The 17,500-nt window shown below is 37.3% G+C and overlaps 1 long non-coding RNA gene across 1 annotated transcript; it reads left to right on the top strand.

Moving 5' to 3' along the window:
* The first annotated feature begins 4,545 nt into the window (after window positions 1–4,545).
* On the top strand, window positions 4,546–16,471 carry LOC112626886. Its single transcript, XR_003119977.1, has 3 exons — window positions 4,546–4,731; window positions 9,558–9,721; window positions 16,161–16,471. It is a non-coding gene; the product is annotated as an uncharacterized LOC112626886 (long non-coding RNA).
* Window positions 16,472–17,500: the final 1,029 nt, after the last annotated feature.

The raw sequence follows: 17,500 nt of genomic DNA, 5'->3' as shown, positions 1-17,500 counted from the left end.
TATGAACAATATCGTTCTATAGTATCCTTGTGATATCTTTGTCTGATTTTGGTGTCGAGTAACACTGGCTTCATAGAAGAAATTGGGAAATACTCCCTCCTTTACTAATTTTTGGAAGAGTTTATGAAGTGTTGATGTTTCTGCCTTTGTTTTTCTCTACTTCATTTCTTTCTGCTCTGATTTTTCCTTCTATTTGCTTATTCTGGTTTTAGTTTGCTCTCCTCTCTCTAGTTTCTTAAGGTGCATAACAAAGTTATAGACTTGCAATCTTTTTTTCTGATTTAACAGGCATTTACAGCTATAAATTTGCCTTTAATATTGTGTTAGCTGTATGCTATACATTTTGATACTATTTGTTTTTATTCCTCTCAAAGTATTTTTTTAACTTCTCATGGTCTTTCTTTTAACTTACTGGTTATGAGTGTGTTAATTTCCATCTATTTGTGAGTTTCCCAAATTTCCTTCTGTTATTGAATTCTAATTTTTATTTCACTGTGGTTGGAGAGTATATTTTGCATGATTTCAATCCTTGAAAATTTATTGAGGTTTGTTTTCTGACTTAAATACAGTTCATCCTAGAGAATGTTCCTTGTGCACTAGAGAAGAATGTACTCAGCTGTTTGGTGGAATGTTTTACAGATGTGTGTTAGGTTTAGTTGTTTTATGGTGGTATTCAATACTTCTATTTTTGTTGAACTTCTGCCTAGTTCTATCCATTGTTGAAAGGAGGTCTTGAAGTTTCCAACTATTGTCAAATTATTGATTTCTCCCTTCAATTCTGTCAGCTTTTGCCTTTTGTATTTTGGGCCTCTATTGTTAGGTACACATACATTTATAATTGTTATCTCTTTTTGATGCATGGACCCTTTTATTATAAAAATCCTTACTTATCACTTAAAAATTTTGTCTCAAAGTATATTTTGACTAATATTAGTATATCAACTCAAGCCCTATTTTGGTTAATGTTTGCATGGTATATTTTTTCCTATTCTTCTGCTTTCAAGTACTCAAGTTTTTGAATCTCAAATATATTTCTTGTAGGTTGCAAAAGATGAATCTTTTATATAATTCCATTCCGATTTCTAGCCTTTTAATTCATGTGTTTAATACATTTATATTTAGTGTAATTACTAATAAGGAATGATTTATAGCTACCATTTTTCTATTTGTCTGCATGTCTTTTGCCTTTTGTTCTCTACTACCTGTCCTCTACCAATAAATTTTGTGTTAAAGAAATATTTTCTAGTGCGCCATTTAAATTTCCTTGCTGTTTCTTTTGCTATAGTTTTAAAGTTTTTTTCTTAGTGGTTTTTCCGGGGATTAAAATTATCATCTTAACTTAAAACAATCTAGTTTGGATTAATAACAACTTAATTTCAATAGTACACACAACTTTTTTTCAAATATAACATTTTCTATTTAAAGCTTATAAAGAAGCAATATATTGTTTAGACATAATACATATGTGGTAAGGCATTAATGAAAAGCAAGGGACAATAAACATAAAAGCTGGCAGGGGAGTGGGATAAGACCAAAGATATTCTTTTTTTTTTTTTTTTAGATGGAGTCTTGCTCTGTCGCCCAGGCTAGAGTGCAGTAGCGCAATCTCAGCTCACTGAAAGCTCCACCTCCCAGGTTCACACCATTCTCCTGCCTCAGCCTCCTGAGTAGCTGGAACTACAGGTGTGCGCCATCATGCCTGGCTAATTTTTTTGTATTTTTAGTAGAGATAGGGTTTCACCATGTTAGCCAGGATGTTCTCGATCTCCTGACCTTGTGATTCGCCCGCCTTGGCCTCCCAAAGTGCGGGAATTACAGGCATGAGCCACCACGCCCAGCTGACCAAAGATATTCTTAGTATTTTATTTCTTTTTTTTTTTTTTTTTTGAGACAGAGTCTGGCTCTGTTGCCCGGGCTGGAGTGCAGTGGCCGGATCTCAGCTCACTGCAAGATCCGCCTCCCCGGTTTACGCCATTCTCCTGCCTCAGCCTCCCGAGTAGCTGGGACTACAGGCGCCCGCCACCTCGCCCGGCTAGTTTTTTGTATTTTTTAGTAGAGACAGGGTTTCACCGTGTTAGCCAGGATGGTCTCGATCTCCAGACCTCGTGATCTGCCCATCTCGGCCTCCCAAAGTGCTGGGATTACAGGCTTGAGCCACCGCGCCCGGCCAGTATTTTATTTCTTAAACAGGATTATAAGCATATAAGTGTTTGAGTTATAAATTTTTTTTTACATTAAAACATCTAAAAATTTACTTATAGTAAAATTAAAGCTTTATTTTTGGCATACAGTTCAGACCAATGCCTAGAGTTATGTAACAGCCTTTGCATTCAGGATACATAACTGTTCCATTTCCCCCAAATTCCTTTGTACTGCGCCTTCTACCCAAACCCTCATCCTATTCCCAACCCTTTCCTAGAATTTTGCATTTTCCAGAATGTATAAATAGAATTATACAGTACGTATTTTTTCGAGCCAGCCTTCTTTCCATCACTTAGCACAGTGGTTCTTACATTTGGCCATATCTAGAAACATTCTTGGTTGATTAAATTGGCATAGGGAGGGAGAGACAACTGGCATTCAGTGGGTGCTTGCAAATATACCTTAAAATGCACAAGACAGCTCCCCACAATACAAATTTATCTGGCCTGAAGTGTAATAGTGCCGAGGTTTAGAAACCCTGTTAGCACAATGCGTCTGAGATTTGTCTATGTTGCTGAATGTTGTTCCTTAGGATGTACCACAGTTTGTTTATTCATTTTTGTGTTGAAAGACATGGGCTTATGTCCAGTTTTTCTGTAAACAGTTACATAAATTTTTGTGTCAACATAGGGTTTCATTTCTCTGGGTGCCTATCTAGGGGTGAGAATCCTGGATTATATGGGTTCATTTTATAAGAAACTACCGAACTATTTTCTAGTACTCCTGCACCATTTTGCATTCTGACCTGCAATGTGTGAGTTTCCAGTTGTCTTGCCAACATTCGTTGTCATCTTTTTCAAATGTTGATTCAGGCTTGCATCCCTAGAGCAAACCTAAATTGCTCATGATGTATTTTTCCGTTCATGTATAGCTGGATTTGATTTCCTAATATTTTGTTGTGTACTTTTAAAAATCTGTATTCATGAGGTATGTGTCTGTAGTTTTATTGTAATATCTTTGGGTTTGATATTAAGGTAATGCTGGCTCCACAATGTGTTGGAAAATGGTCCCTTCTCTTCTATTTTCTGGTAGAGATTGTGTAGCGTTGTTATTATTTCTTCCTTACATATGTGGTAGATTTTGCTAGTGAAGCCATGTGGATCTAAAGTTTTCTTTATTTGAAGGTTTTAAACAAAGAATGCAATTTGTTTATAGATACAAGATAATGGAGATTATTACTTCTTCAGTGAGTTTTTGTAGTTCATATATTTCAAGGAATTGGACCATTTCACCAAAGTTGTCAAATTTATGGGCTTAGAGTTGTTCACAGTGTTTCCTTAATGCACTATTGATGTCTCTGGAGTCTCTGGTGATATCCCCTGGCATCCTCTATGTTGGTAATCTGTGTTTTCTTTTTCTTTTTTTTTGATCTGTGTGGCTAGAGGTTTGTTGTTTAGAAACACATCTGTGATAAAACTTTCAAGATAAGCAACAATAAACACAAGAGTTCAGTGTAAAGGTTGCCTCAATAGGTGGCAGGGGAGGGGAATTAAACATGGAGGTTCTAGGGCTTCAAAGATATTTATAATCTGTTTCTTAAAGGGTATGATAAATATATGGGTAAACAATTATTAATCTTTAATTCAATATAATCCACATATTTGTATGTGTGACATATGATGTATTCATCCTAAAAATGACATAATACATATCTCAGGAAACTTGCAAATAACCTGGACTCCACAGTTTTGTGCGGATGTTGGATTTAGATTGACAAGTAAAGGATGATGACCCTAGGAGACATGATAATTAAGACGAAAGACCAACTTTCTACTTCCTTTACCTAACTGCAGGATGAGTATAAAATAAATACTCTTTTTGCTTTCCCAAAACCCATGCTGGAGGTGAGAATTTATTCTCACACTCTAAACATCCTCTCTCATGACTAGTCTACAATTATTCTTGAATTCAGAGAGTATTTTGACCCTTCGAAGAGACTGAAAAGTAGGGTGTGCCTAATGGTTTGTATGTGGAATGCCCCAGGCAGAGGGACTTTCTAGGAGCTAAGCTGTTGCTTGGCTATCTTTGTGCCATACATGACTTCTGTTTGAGTTCCAGCGTTAGCCAGAGAGTCTAACATATATTGCCAACTCTTTCCCTGCCCAGAACTCTTATGGCTGGCTCTAAGGCAGATCGGGTGTTTATTCCATATCCTTGATGATAAACTGTGATTTTGTTCTGGGGAATGTCCCTTTTCCCATTCAAGTGTATGATCATATTTTCAAGCAATCGCATTTACATTCAGCCTGGAAACTTTCTGCCCAGTTCTCAAGTTCTACCGCCAGCAGCTTGGATACTGCAGAATGCTGATTTAGCTCATAGGCTGCATTGAGCCACATTGCCATGGTAACCAGCAGACAGACCTGAGAGAAGCAAGGCTGCAGAGAAACTGTAGCCATCACCAAACAGCAAATCAAAGGGAAGTGTCTCAGGAGAGATTTCTAATTATCACACATTTGTCCTTGCAGCCAAACCAGGATGCAATGGAAATGGTGCCTTTGGCACTAGCATCTTAGGTCACAAAATCAGGTAAACTTTCCTGGGCTCCTTTGGGAATGCCACAGAGTCTCCTGCTGCCTTAGGTGTATTGAAATAGATTCTTAGATTGACCTTTCCCTTAGAGTTGTCACCAAGTCCTTGGCAGTGATAACTCAAATGCTGTACAGCTTAAGGTATTTTATGGACGGCAAGGCAATTTTAAAAAGTCTCACACCTGTAAGCCGGATATAATAGCTAATAGCATCTGAGATGATTCTGACATCTTAACGAGATTGCCTCTGTTTATTCCTTATTTTATTCTTTTTTGCATTCTCTTTAATATAAGCAAGCTTATTTCAATAATTTTTAATGCAAGTGGAGTACTAACTGATGTTTATATGCAAATATATGCAAATCATATAGTAAGATAGGGCTCCTAGAGTAACAACTGGTAACATCCATGTTTACTTATAAAGAAAGTGCTCAAGGTTACAAAGCTGTCACGAAAGATTTACTAATAATTTGCTGGGGAAATAGTTGTAGAAATCCTTTTTCTGCTTTTAAATGTGCTGAGATCAAGACTGTCTGATTCTTGAGACAGGGAGAATGTGATAAATGAAGACACAACATCACACGAATAAAATTCGAATTGCCTGTGCTAAGAGAGTGGCTTTGAACTTCTCCTTGCAGTCGGACCAAGCTGCAAAGGCATCTGCATTCGTAGAGGTCTTTAACGTCTCTTCTGCATTAATTCATATTTCTGAATGGCATATGCTGGAGGCTGGCCTGAATCACCTTTGTTTTATTAAAGGTGCATTTAAGGTCAACTACCACTAACTGCATTGTTAAATATTGATTTAGCCATTTGAATTAATGTAATTTTCAGTACTTTTTCTACTTAATATACACCAGCACTCCCATGACCAGTCAGACAGAAGATCAATACGTGGGCACTCAGCTTGTATTGAAGCTGGGGTTGACTGCTTGCTTGTTTTCCTGTGAAGGCCAAAGTGTTCAAGATAATGGGCTACTGGTTTATCTACTTACCTTCTGCAAAACTTGTGAATGCTTTCATCTCTTGCAGGATGTTTTTGACCTATTTAGTGATCAGTGTCTCTCAGAGTTCTGAGCGATTAGGTTTCCCTTGTCGAGGAACAAATGGTAGCAAGAAAGCAAAAACCCAAACCTGAAACATTAAAATAGCCAGGTCGGCACTACATGGATTCACATTTCAAGACTTGAAACAAGCCTTAGGTTACTTTACTCAGCACTTTCATCTTACTGGTGATGAAACTGAGAGTTTAAATGACTTTTCAAACTGCTGGAGTCAGAACTAGAATCTTTGACTTCTAAAGATTCACTTTTCATTGTACTTATTGACTTGTAGTATGTATCATTTATTTTTCTGCAAACTGAGGCAAAGTAAAGGAATTTTGTAACCATATTCATTAAAAATATCATTGTATCAGGCTTAGAGGAGGTTGGTATTAAAATGAAATAGTTTATTTTAGTAGACTCTAAATGGAGACTCCATCCCTATGAGCTGCCAGGAGAATATTGCCTCCTTGGTAAACTCTCAGCTTAGCTCTCTAATCTCTAGATAATACCAACTGGCTTCACTTACTCTAGTTTATTGAGATCAATTGATCTGTAGTTGGTGTACGTTCTTTTCCTGCCTACCCTCCAGTTAAGCCTAGAGGTGCCGGGGGCTGTCTTTGCCACTGTATACAAAAAGTCTGCCTAAGAGTGCAGCAATCATTTGAGGAAACAGTCAAGAGTCAGAGACCAAGCCCTGGCAATGTGAAGTGTCTGGATTTAGACATGCCTACACTTAGTGATACCCCTAAAAATTTAGATTATGTAAGTGAGTAAATACCCTTATTTGCTTAAACTGTTTTTTTTTTTTCTTAAAAATACAACAAAGAGTCTCAACTTCCTGATGAATACATAAGCTGAGTTGGGTATTTGAGAAATACTTGGATCTTGATGGTGTAGTATCAAGCTTCAAAATCATGGGGTAGCTTCACAAAAATTTCTTACAGCATTTCTAAATGTGTTACAACAGGCCAGCTAATGGGTCTCAGGTAAACATCTATACCCAAGATCCCTCCTTTCAGTCTGTATCTAGACAAACACATGTACAGTATGACCATTGTAAACTGCCATTTTATGTTCAAAGTCATGACATAATGTCAGTGCTTCCAGGGTTCAATAATACCTTAATGATGGGAGGGTATCGTCTTCATTGTAAAAGCTAAAGTTGTCTAAGTTGGTTTTTTTGGTCAAAACTTTCACTTTAGGAAAATTTTTCTGTTCCAAAACTGAAATTGATTATTAAGAAAGGAAAGCACAGAGATTGAAATTACAGACTTTTTAGCCCTGGAAGAATAACCTTGGAGATGGTTCGAGACTCTCAATTTACAGGTAACACTGAGGCCCTGAGGGTTTAGATGACTTGGCCTCAGCTGTACAGCTCCTTTAGCGGTGGAACTGACATTAATACTCCCATCTCCAACTGGAGCACTTTCCTCTGTTCTGACATTCACAGCCTGATGGACTTGCTTGTCTCCTCTTATTTGGTAGCATGCTGGGAGATACTTTCTATCACTGGGCTGCCTGCGGTCAAAAATTTCTAATGTTTAGATGATATAGGACAGTAGCACAATTTACTGACAGCTGTGGAAGTAATTTGGTTTATGTCCACATTTTCTAAGTGCAAGCAAAGGTGTTGTAGCACTCCAGTCCCTGTAGAGCTTACGAATGTAATTAGAAAATAGAAGTTTAAACCAGGCAAAAAGAATTAAATTAAGTGGAACAAACACAATAAACAGAATCAAATCTTTTGTCTCAGCACCTGGTTACAAAATGAGGCCCAGGGATCAATGATGAGAGACACACAGCTTTTAGGTAGTATCTCCACCTGCAAAAGATGGTAGTGGATGCAGATTTGTTCACTCCATTTCTTTGGGCAGTTTTTATTCACATCACACAGACCTCCTCACAAACACTCTGCAGTTATATGCAATTAAATGAACTTATTGACGTAAAGGAGACTTGATATATTAAAAAATATTAAATATTAATGATTTTTGGCTCTATGTATTGGATGTAGTGTTCATGGAGAAAAAGTCTATAAGAACTGTAACATCAAAATTATAAAATGTCTAGATGTGAAGTTCATAAAGCTGAAACTACTTTTTTCTTAAACAAAGGCAGATGCTTTGTGTAGATGGATATCTTTTTCTGTGTTCTAGGCATTTGCTTTCATTTTTGAAACCCTTTTAAGTGCTACATGAGGCACCTGGCCCTGGAGTGAAAAGAGATTAAAAACACCTTGGGGAATCTTAATTCCCTCTAAATCACTTTTTTCTCCCTTAAAAAAAAGAAGTTGGTCTTGAATGAAATATGGAACCTTATCCACCTTGCGAATAATCTACTCTCTTCTCTTGCCCCAGAGTTCCAGGGCTAGCTGACAGATAGGGGGTGATTAAAAATTCTCATCGTGCCCATGTGCCTTGTGCCCTCTCCTTTGTCATTCTGCAGTTGGGTATCAAAGCTGTAGCATCTATGTTCTTTGAAGACTAAGCAGGTTGGACATGCAATTTAGATGAAAAACAATTACTCTGTGTTAGCTTGCTTTTGGCAAGAGTGTATTAAGGCTCATCTCACTGATGGGAAACAAAAGCTGCACTTCATCTTCATGAATTTCAAATGAGGGAGAGAGAGAGAGGAGGAAACAGTTTTCTGGCAGGAGCTTTTCTGCATAACCTTTCTCTGATGAGTGGGTTCCTTTCTTGATAGAATACCCTCAGTATTGGCTTGGATAATAATGTGTTTCTTTCGATGCACAGATGGTGCAAATGATCATGTGGTTCTACTGGTGGGGAGCCTTTGAAACACAAAAAGAGGGCTAAGCAGATGAAGTACATTCTGTGGCATTTTTTTGAACTTACGAAGGGAAGAGAATTAATAGCCATATTGTACTGGTATCTTTTGTTATAAATGGGTTTGGTTTTGAGAAAACAAGCAAACAAAAGGCAAATTTGCGTATTTGTGAATCCTCTATGCTTCGAGTGAAATTGAACCTTGAGAAAGAGCACTTTATCTCTATGAGTTCAGTTCAGGTAGTTGCACTACATCACCAACTTGTGGATAACATGTCACACATTTTTTGTGATGTCAGAATGAGTTCTTGGCCTTGACTGTTGAAGACAGAGCACCTTGAGCCAAATGGGACAGTTGCTGAGTGAGGACACCAAACCTACTCTTAGGAGGCACATATTGCCAACAATATTATCCAGATAAAAAACACAAAAGAAACATCAAAGGCAGTACTGAAAGGGAATAAAGGTCACCCCAGGCCAGCAGGCATCACATGTGTCTATAGGAATGTGTGTTAAGGGGAATAAGGCCAGATTTATGGATATGAGACCTGTGCAGTCACTTGAGGCCCTGTGTTCAAAAGGCCTCATGCTTGGTTTGATAAATGGTTTGGCTCTGTGTTCTCACCCAAATTTCACCTCGAATAGTAATCCCCATGGTACCCTCATATTGAGGAAAGTGACCTGGTGGGAGGTGATTGGATCATGAGGGCAGTTTCCCTTATGCTGTTCTCCTGATACTGAGTTCTCACTAGATGTGATGGTTTTATAAGTGTTGGACAGTTCCTCCTCTACATGCTCTTTCTCTCACCTGCCACCATGTAAGATGTGCCTGCTTCCCCTTCCCCCATCATGGTAAGTTTCCTGAGGCCTCTCCAACCATGCAGAATTGTGAGTCAATTAAACCTCTTTTCTTTATAAATTACCCAGTCTTGGGTATTTCTTTACAACAGTGTGAAAATGAACTAATATACTTAACTTGATGCTCTGTTCTAGCTGTCTTGAAATTCTTACTAACTTTTGAACTTGGAACCCTACATCTTCATTTTGTACTGGTCCCCACATATTTTATAGCCAATCTGAAGGAAGAGAGAGAGGTGATGGGGGATGAAGGGTATGGGGAGTGTATGCTATGGTTGCCTGCTGTCAAAGTTCTCCAGGTATGACATTAGAGCATAACTCTCCTACTGTAGACAGTAGAGTCAATTGCTCCTTGAGGGCAGGCAGAGTGAATGGTATCTTCTGGAGACAGCTTTGAAAGAAAGGTCGCTTTCCCCCTATGAGCTTCACGTATTCACCTCAGCATGTTATATTCTTAGAGTCAAAACTTGTACCATACCTGAAGTTAATACTATGTGAGTCACTTCAAAATAAGACATGTTTTGTTGACTCGTGGCTAACATGTAGAAAATCTATAATTTTTTTCCTGGAAAGTAAGGCCTAGATTTCAGTTCAGGCTATGAACAGATTTTTATTTGTGTATGATATTTGTGGTTTTAAGTTAAATTGCAATTTTCCCTTATAGTCTGTGGTTAAATTCTAATCCCTAAGCTAGTTAATGTTGGGGAGCTGGTAAGATTCTACTAAATTCTTCAACTTTAAATATATCCTATAATGAAAAAGTGGCTCTAGGCTTGATATATATATTGTAGGACATTTATGAGAAGCAATACAGCATAGAGAAAAGGCTTTTATTGAGACAGAATTGGATCCAAGTTCTGGCTCTGCAACTTAAGAGCTCCATGCTGTTAGAAAAGTCATTTCATTGCATTAAGATGGTTTCCTCAATAGTAAAATCAGGATAAGCATATTACTTTTCATGGGTTATGTCAGTATTAAAAGAAATAGCAAATATAAAATGATTAGAATAGTTCATGGCATGTGGTGCAGGTGTTTTTAGAAGTATATGAATTTAGACTGGGCATGGTGGTATGCATCTATAAACCCAGCTCCTTGGGAGGTTGAGGAGGGAGGATCACCCGAGCCTAGGCATATGAGGCTGCAGTGAGCTATGATTGCGCCACTCTCCTCCAGTCCAACCTGCATGACAGAGTGAGAACCTGTCTCTAAAAATCAACAGCAACAAAACAGTATGAATTTAGTTATTTGTAGTTACCTGGCTATTATTCACTCTTCTTAATATTAACCTTATTGTGTGGACTAACCTCACTATTCAAAATCCATGTTCAAATGAGATTTCATCCTAAATGCATTTAGGAAAGAAAGGAAAACAATCCAGAAAGTGTAAACTAACTTAATTTTTAAGCATATTTATTCATAAAATGTTTATAACTTTTCTATATAAAGTATGTGACTTTTTACCCAATAGGCTTAGAATTAGATCTATATAGAGTATACATAAAAATTTTTTCAACTCTGAATCTGAATGTTTCCCTTTGTCTTTTATAGCCTCCCAAATGTCTACATAGATAGTATCAACCCTTAATGCAAATTACAAGAATGTTATTTTAAAATGTAATAAAAAGTGACCAAGCTGACCTAAACCCCACAACAGCATGAATGGCTTTCATTTATCTAGCATTTAGTTCACTCCTAAATGGTAAGTATATCAGTTGTAAGTCCACCGCCATGTGTCTCTCTTAGAGAAGGCCCTATTTCATGGTTAACATCATAGCTGTGAAATTGAAACCTCTGCTTTCCATCTTATAAGGGAGGCCCTCTGTGTTGGGGGTTGGGGTGGGGTTTAAAAACATAGGATGTTTATAAATTCCTGATGAAACTTTAAAATGTAAATACAGTATATGAAAGAAACTTGTAAACATCTCTTGCAAACCTATTTTGTAGAGTTTTTAATACTATACAATTCAAAAATCTAGACCAGCACAACTACCATCTTTGGTGATGCATTGTTCATTCTGATTTTCCAAGCCATTGAGAACATTCTGCACTTGGTGCTGAGTGATTTCATGAACTGCCATCTGTGAACACAATCCTAAATTTATTCACTGTGTGGTTTTGATGAGGAGGCAGGTTTTTGTAGGACCTGTTTTTTTTTTTTTTTTTTTTTTTTTTTTAAGTCTGAGTGGGTTTTGAGAATGCAGCCAAGTAATTCATCCCAGTCTACTCATATTTTCTTAAAAGGATATCATGGACGAACCATTAACCCTTTGAAATAAAATCACCCAGGAAGAAAACATGATAAAAAAAATAATGAAATTGTTATAATTTAGGGAAAAACTTCATAACATCTCAAAGTGACACCACATAAACTGTGTATATATTTTACAAAAAGAATCAGTTACACTTCCCTGACAGCAGATATTGAGTAAAATCAACATTAATATTAAAAACTTTCTATTAAAATTTCAAATTGTGTACTTTTATAAAATCACCTTATGTATACATCTACATGCCGTCATCTTTAAACTTATACACATTTCACATTGCTGCATAGATCTAGTAAATGCATTTTCTGCCTTCCAAGGGACATGCATTTTTAAATGAATAAATCACTTAAATGAGTCAAAGGATTGGTACGCTGTATTAACAGAAGGAAACTTCTATCACTTTTAGAAAATATCTAAGCTCTCTTTCAGAGACCTCCTTTCCCTCTAAATTCCTGGTTAAACTAAGAGAACAAAATCCAAAGTCAATGAAATTTTTACTAGAATAGTTCTAATTTTAATATGGTATTTGGTTGTAGTGGTAAGGGGGAGCAGTTTAAGAGAATACTGTTTTCTTTCCATAATTCTTTGAAGTTATTTATTTCTTTACCTAACTTTTTTACACTAGAAATTTTTGATTAGCTATAATATACTTTCATAACACCATTTTATGACTTTTAAAAAAATGAAGTTATAATAAGTAATAGTGAGTGACTTGCATTAGGGTGGCCACTGTGGATGGACCCTTGGTGGCAGGGGGAATATGATTCAGAAAAAAAAAAGTCTGCGTCACAGTAAAAAAAAATATAGGTTTGGGGCCTGCTGACTTTCTTCAGCATCATGTTGCTCTAGAGCAATTGTATATATACAATTCTTTCTCAGACTACATGACTATAACACCAAAAGCAACGGCAACAAAAGCCAAGATTGACAAATGGAATCTAATTAAACCGAAGAGTTTCTGCACAGCAAAAGAAACTATCATCAGAGTGAACAGGCAACCTACAGAATGGGAGAACATTTTGCAATCTATCCATCTGACAAAGGGCTAACATCCAGAATCTACAAAGAACTTAAACAAATTTATAAGAAAACCACATCAAAAGGTGGGCAAAGGATATGAATGGACACTTATCAAAAGAAGACATTTATGCGGCCAAGAAGCATATGAAAAGCTCATCATCACTGGTCATTAGAGAAATTCAAATCAAAACCACAGTGAGATACCATCTCACGCCAGTTAGAATGGTGATCATGAAAAAGTCAGGAAACAACAGATGCTGGAGAGGATGTGGAGAAATGGGAACGCTTTTACACTGTTGGTGGGAGTATAAATTAGTTCAGCCATTGTGGAAGACAGTGTGGTGATTCTTCAAGGATCTAGAACCAGAAATACCATTTGACCCAGCAATTCCATTACTTCGGTATATACCCAAAGGAATATAAATCATTCTACGATAGGCACATGCACACCATGGAATACTATACAGCCATAAAAAAGGATGAATTCATATCCTTTGCAGGGACATGGATGAAGCTGGAGACCATGATTCTCAGCAAACTAACACAAGAACAGAAAACCAAATGCTGCATCATGTTCTCACTCATAAGTGGGAGCTGAACAATGAGAACACATGGACACAGGGAGGGGAACATCACACACTGGGGCCTGTCGGAGGGGTATGGGGCTACGGGAGGGATAGCATTAGGAGAAATACCTAATGTAGATGATGGGTTGATGGGTGCAGCAAACCACCATAGCATGTGTATACCTATGTAACAAACCTGCATATTCTGCAAATGTCTCCCAGAACTTAAAGTGTAATACATTTCTTTGTCTTAGTTTCTTAATCTGAAAAGGTGGTTGTTTAGATTGGAAGTGATGTGCAAAGCACCCAGTACACTAGATAGAATGATATAGTTGATGGCTAACAACACTAATTACAGACAGGTATATGCTGAACCCTTCAGACTTCCTATTCTGCACACAGGTTGCAGAAAGCCAGAGTACTCAAAAACTTAGGAAGTGCCCTTGAACTCCTTTCTACAGAGTGGGCTGTGAAAATCTACAGTAACATACATCCTTATGCCACAGAAAATAGAGTTGTGCTCAAAAATAGCCTTTTGACCTTTCTTTGGTTTTGCTTATAACAGAAAATAATGGATTTTTTTTTTTTTTTTTTAGGTCTTGGAATACAGCATCATGCTAAAATGAAGTAGTTATCTTTACCAATAAATATGAATATTGTCCTTTTTTGGAAGGGTATTTTCCACTTATATTCCTTACATTATAAATATATAAAATCTAGTCATGTTTTATTGCTTGAAATCAAGACTTTGTTTAGCTTAAATGAACAGAACTTCCAATGCTGCCATTCTCAAATGCAGTGTTTTCTTTTTGGTGGTGAATTCAGAATTTCTCTGTACTTAAAAATTAAAACACATGTGGCATTTTTTCCTTAAAAGCAGTTCAGTGATCTATTTCTATTTTAGATTATCCCAAATTTCTACTTAAGAACTATGAATTTTAATAATCAGCAATCAGGTCTTTCTACGCATCAGGCTGTTGGCTGTAATTAAACAAAATGCCGGGAGTTTTCCAGTTGGATGGATATGACAATGAATCAGTGATCAAAAATTGTTGTCGAATGAAACAATACCAATAGGGGCCATCTGCGTTTGCTCAGAACTCATATGATTCTGGCATGTATCTACTTTTCTATAAATCTTGAGCTTCAAAGAGGCTGAAAATTCTTTTTGTAATGATTTTTCCTGGTTGATTTTGCTTAATAAAACTAATGTACAGTTGTCGAGAATGAACACAGAAAAGGGCATTGGGAACATGTGGCTTTTGTCTAATTTCCAGGACAAGAGGCTAGTACCTTTGAAAACAAAATCAATTCTGAAAATGATATGGAACATATGCTAGAGGAATTTTAGAGTCTGCATTCATCTTCAACATGAAATCCTAGAAACTTTGAGAGTATTCACTGGAAATACAGAAATCCTTTTTGGTTCTGACACATTTCTTCTTCTTTCAATAAAAACCAGACCTGGGCTGGTGCCAGCATTAAGCCCTGGGGCAGCTGGAATGAAGCTGACACCAGGTGAAGTTCCACGATCTATCATACCAGCTACACAGGGAACTTAAATTCTTCACCCCCAACATTTTGACACAATGCAATTATTTTGTTTTTGACAGACAGCATTTGTTTGTTTGAAAAGGTTATTGCTAAAAGTACCATCTTCAGATAAATGTACTCAGATTTGTATTTTAGATGTATTTCACAGCTGCACTTTTATAAATAGGTCGAAAAATAGCTAGATACTGATTTATGTTTGACAGCTCATTTTAGTGGTATTCAGAATTTCTGCAACGATACTTTGGCTTGTTCCCTTGAGTCTTCACAGCTCATGAAAACTCCAAACAGCATTAAAGGCACACAAAAAAATCTTTAATATGATATGTTCAAACCTCAGTGGATTATCTTGCTCCAGATTTTCCAAACTAGCTTCAGTTTGGAACCATTTCCTTCAATTCTTTGTTTGAACAATTATTGCAGTTGGCTGAATATGTTCAGTGAATAATGAAAGGCTTGCTCCGTGTTAATTTAGACAAGAAAATGGGCCAGGTGTAGTGGCTTATGCCTGTAATCCTAGCACTTTGGGAGGCCAAAAGTGGGAGGATCCCTTGAGCCCAGGGGTTTGAGTCCAGCCTGGGCAACATACAGAGACTCTGTCTCTAAAAAATAAAAAAGCCAGGCATGGTGACACCACACCTGTAGTCCCAGCTTACTTGGGAGGCTGAGATGGGAGAATTGCTTGAGCCCCGGAGGTGGAGGCTGCAGTGAGCTGTGCTTGCACCATTGCACTCCAGCCTGAGTGACCAAGCAAGACTGCCTCAAACAAACAAACAAAAATTGCCCAGGCCAAAGTGCCGTATCTGTGGATAAGTGTGCTTTTTATATATTGGTTTTTCCTGTTGGTAAAAAACCATGGATCCTGGAACCTGACTGCCTGTCTTCCAAATGGGCTCTGAAGGGAATGTTGCATATGTTTCCAAACTTCTTGTTTCAGTTTCCTCATCTGTACATTTTGGACACTAACAGTGTATCCACTTCATGGTGAGTTATGAGGATTAAGCAGGTTAATACACATGGAAAATGTAGAAATGCTTGGCTTATGGGGGATCTGCAATTATATATATGTATATATGTACACATATATGTATATGTTTGTATCTATACCTAGATGTGTATGTATTGTATAAACTAGTACAAATAGTAACTGATAATAATCTTGCATCTTATTCCTGCTTCCATCATTGATTATGTGAAAGTCGTACTACCAAATGTGTTGAGTAGCTTATGAAATAACTGAACTAGACTCTATCAAAGATATAAAGAAAATACATGTAGCTGTTTTGAAAAAAATTATCATAAATTCTCTCATTTGATCCTCAAATATTTTCAAGGTCCAGAGAGGATTTAAGTTGCTGGAATAATCCACCCAGTCTTTCAGATGTGATTATATAATTGATGGGATCTGGATATCACTGATCACAAAACACAATAAAGGACCTAAGGCAACATCTTTGTACTTTCTCCAGGTGGGGAAAATGTTTTTGTTCTACTTGGTAAATGGCCTCTCCAGTGTTTCTTGGAGACCTCAATAAATGATTATTTGCCAGCATTCCATCACATGCCAAATGTTTTACTCTCATTTCCCTGAGGTTCTGGTCTGTCAGCACTTGTCCTGAAGCTGAGTACAGACATGGCATAGGTAAAGTGCACAGTGAAGATTGCTGCAGGAAAGTCTGAAGCCCTTCCCTCTTGAAGATGAAAAATCTTCTGGCCTCACCCCCACCCCTCCAGATCTTAAGACTGACTCTCGTTTGAAGATGTGTGTTTTGCTTTACTTTCCTCTGTGAGTGCTCAGCACAGAGCAGTATCTACTTTTCCTGTTTTACATTTTTCATTTTAAAGATCCAATTACCTCAAGTCCTTTTCTTGAATATTGCAGTGGGCCTGCTGACCTAATAATTCTCTCACCTCTAATTTCCATCATCATCTCTACTTGAAGCTGCATCACACATACACCCACCTGAATGTATGAGATTCCCCCGCCGCAGGAAGAAATGGCTCATATCATTAGAGAGCCTAGTCTCAAGGGCATCATCAATGCTGTTTCCTCATGTTCAATGGCATTTTCTGGTGTGTCGTATTAGATTTAGTTACGGTATCACCAACTATAGTAGTGCAGCCGCTCTGCTCTTCAGAAATGCTGAAACAGGCACAGCTTGGAGGTGCTAGGAAAGTCCATTGCTCAGTGAGTTTAAAGGTTCAAAAGTTTGGAAGCTTTTCTAAGTTCATTCCTTTATCATTCTCTGTGGCTGCTAGAGCTAGCCAGTGGTTATATGTTTTTGTTTTTGTTTTTTAATTTGATGTAGTATTGTCAAATGTCATAAATTTACATTTCCTTTTTCTTGGGGATTTGGCAATGGGAAGAAGTTTCCATTTTCTTGAAGGCGTTTGAAAGGATAACTCTGAACTTCATTTATAGAAAGTATAATGCTGTGAAATAAAGATAATATGAAAATAATGACAGCTACCATTGTTGAGGGTCTGCTTTGCACCGAACACCATTACGAGTGTTTGATGTATCATACATTTTTTAGCTACACAAGAATACAGTAGTCTTGCAAGGCAGGTATTTGCATTGTACCATAGGTAAGCTCAGAGAAGAGGGTTCTTGCTTAAGATGGCATAGTACAAAAGAGAGAGGAAAGTCTTCTTGTGACACATCCTCTCTTTT

Source organism: Theropithecus gelada, chromosome 6 (assembly GCF_003255815.1).
Source record: "Theropithecus gelada isolate Dixy chromosome 6, Tgel_1.0, whole genome shotgun sequence".
Lineage (NCBI taxonomy): Eukaryota > Metazoa > Chordata > Mammalia > Primates > Cercopithecidae > Theropithecus > Theropithecus gelada.
The sequence above is the reverse complement of the archived record's forward strand: the minus strand, read 5'-3'. Positions and strand labels throughout refer to the sequence as shown.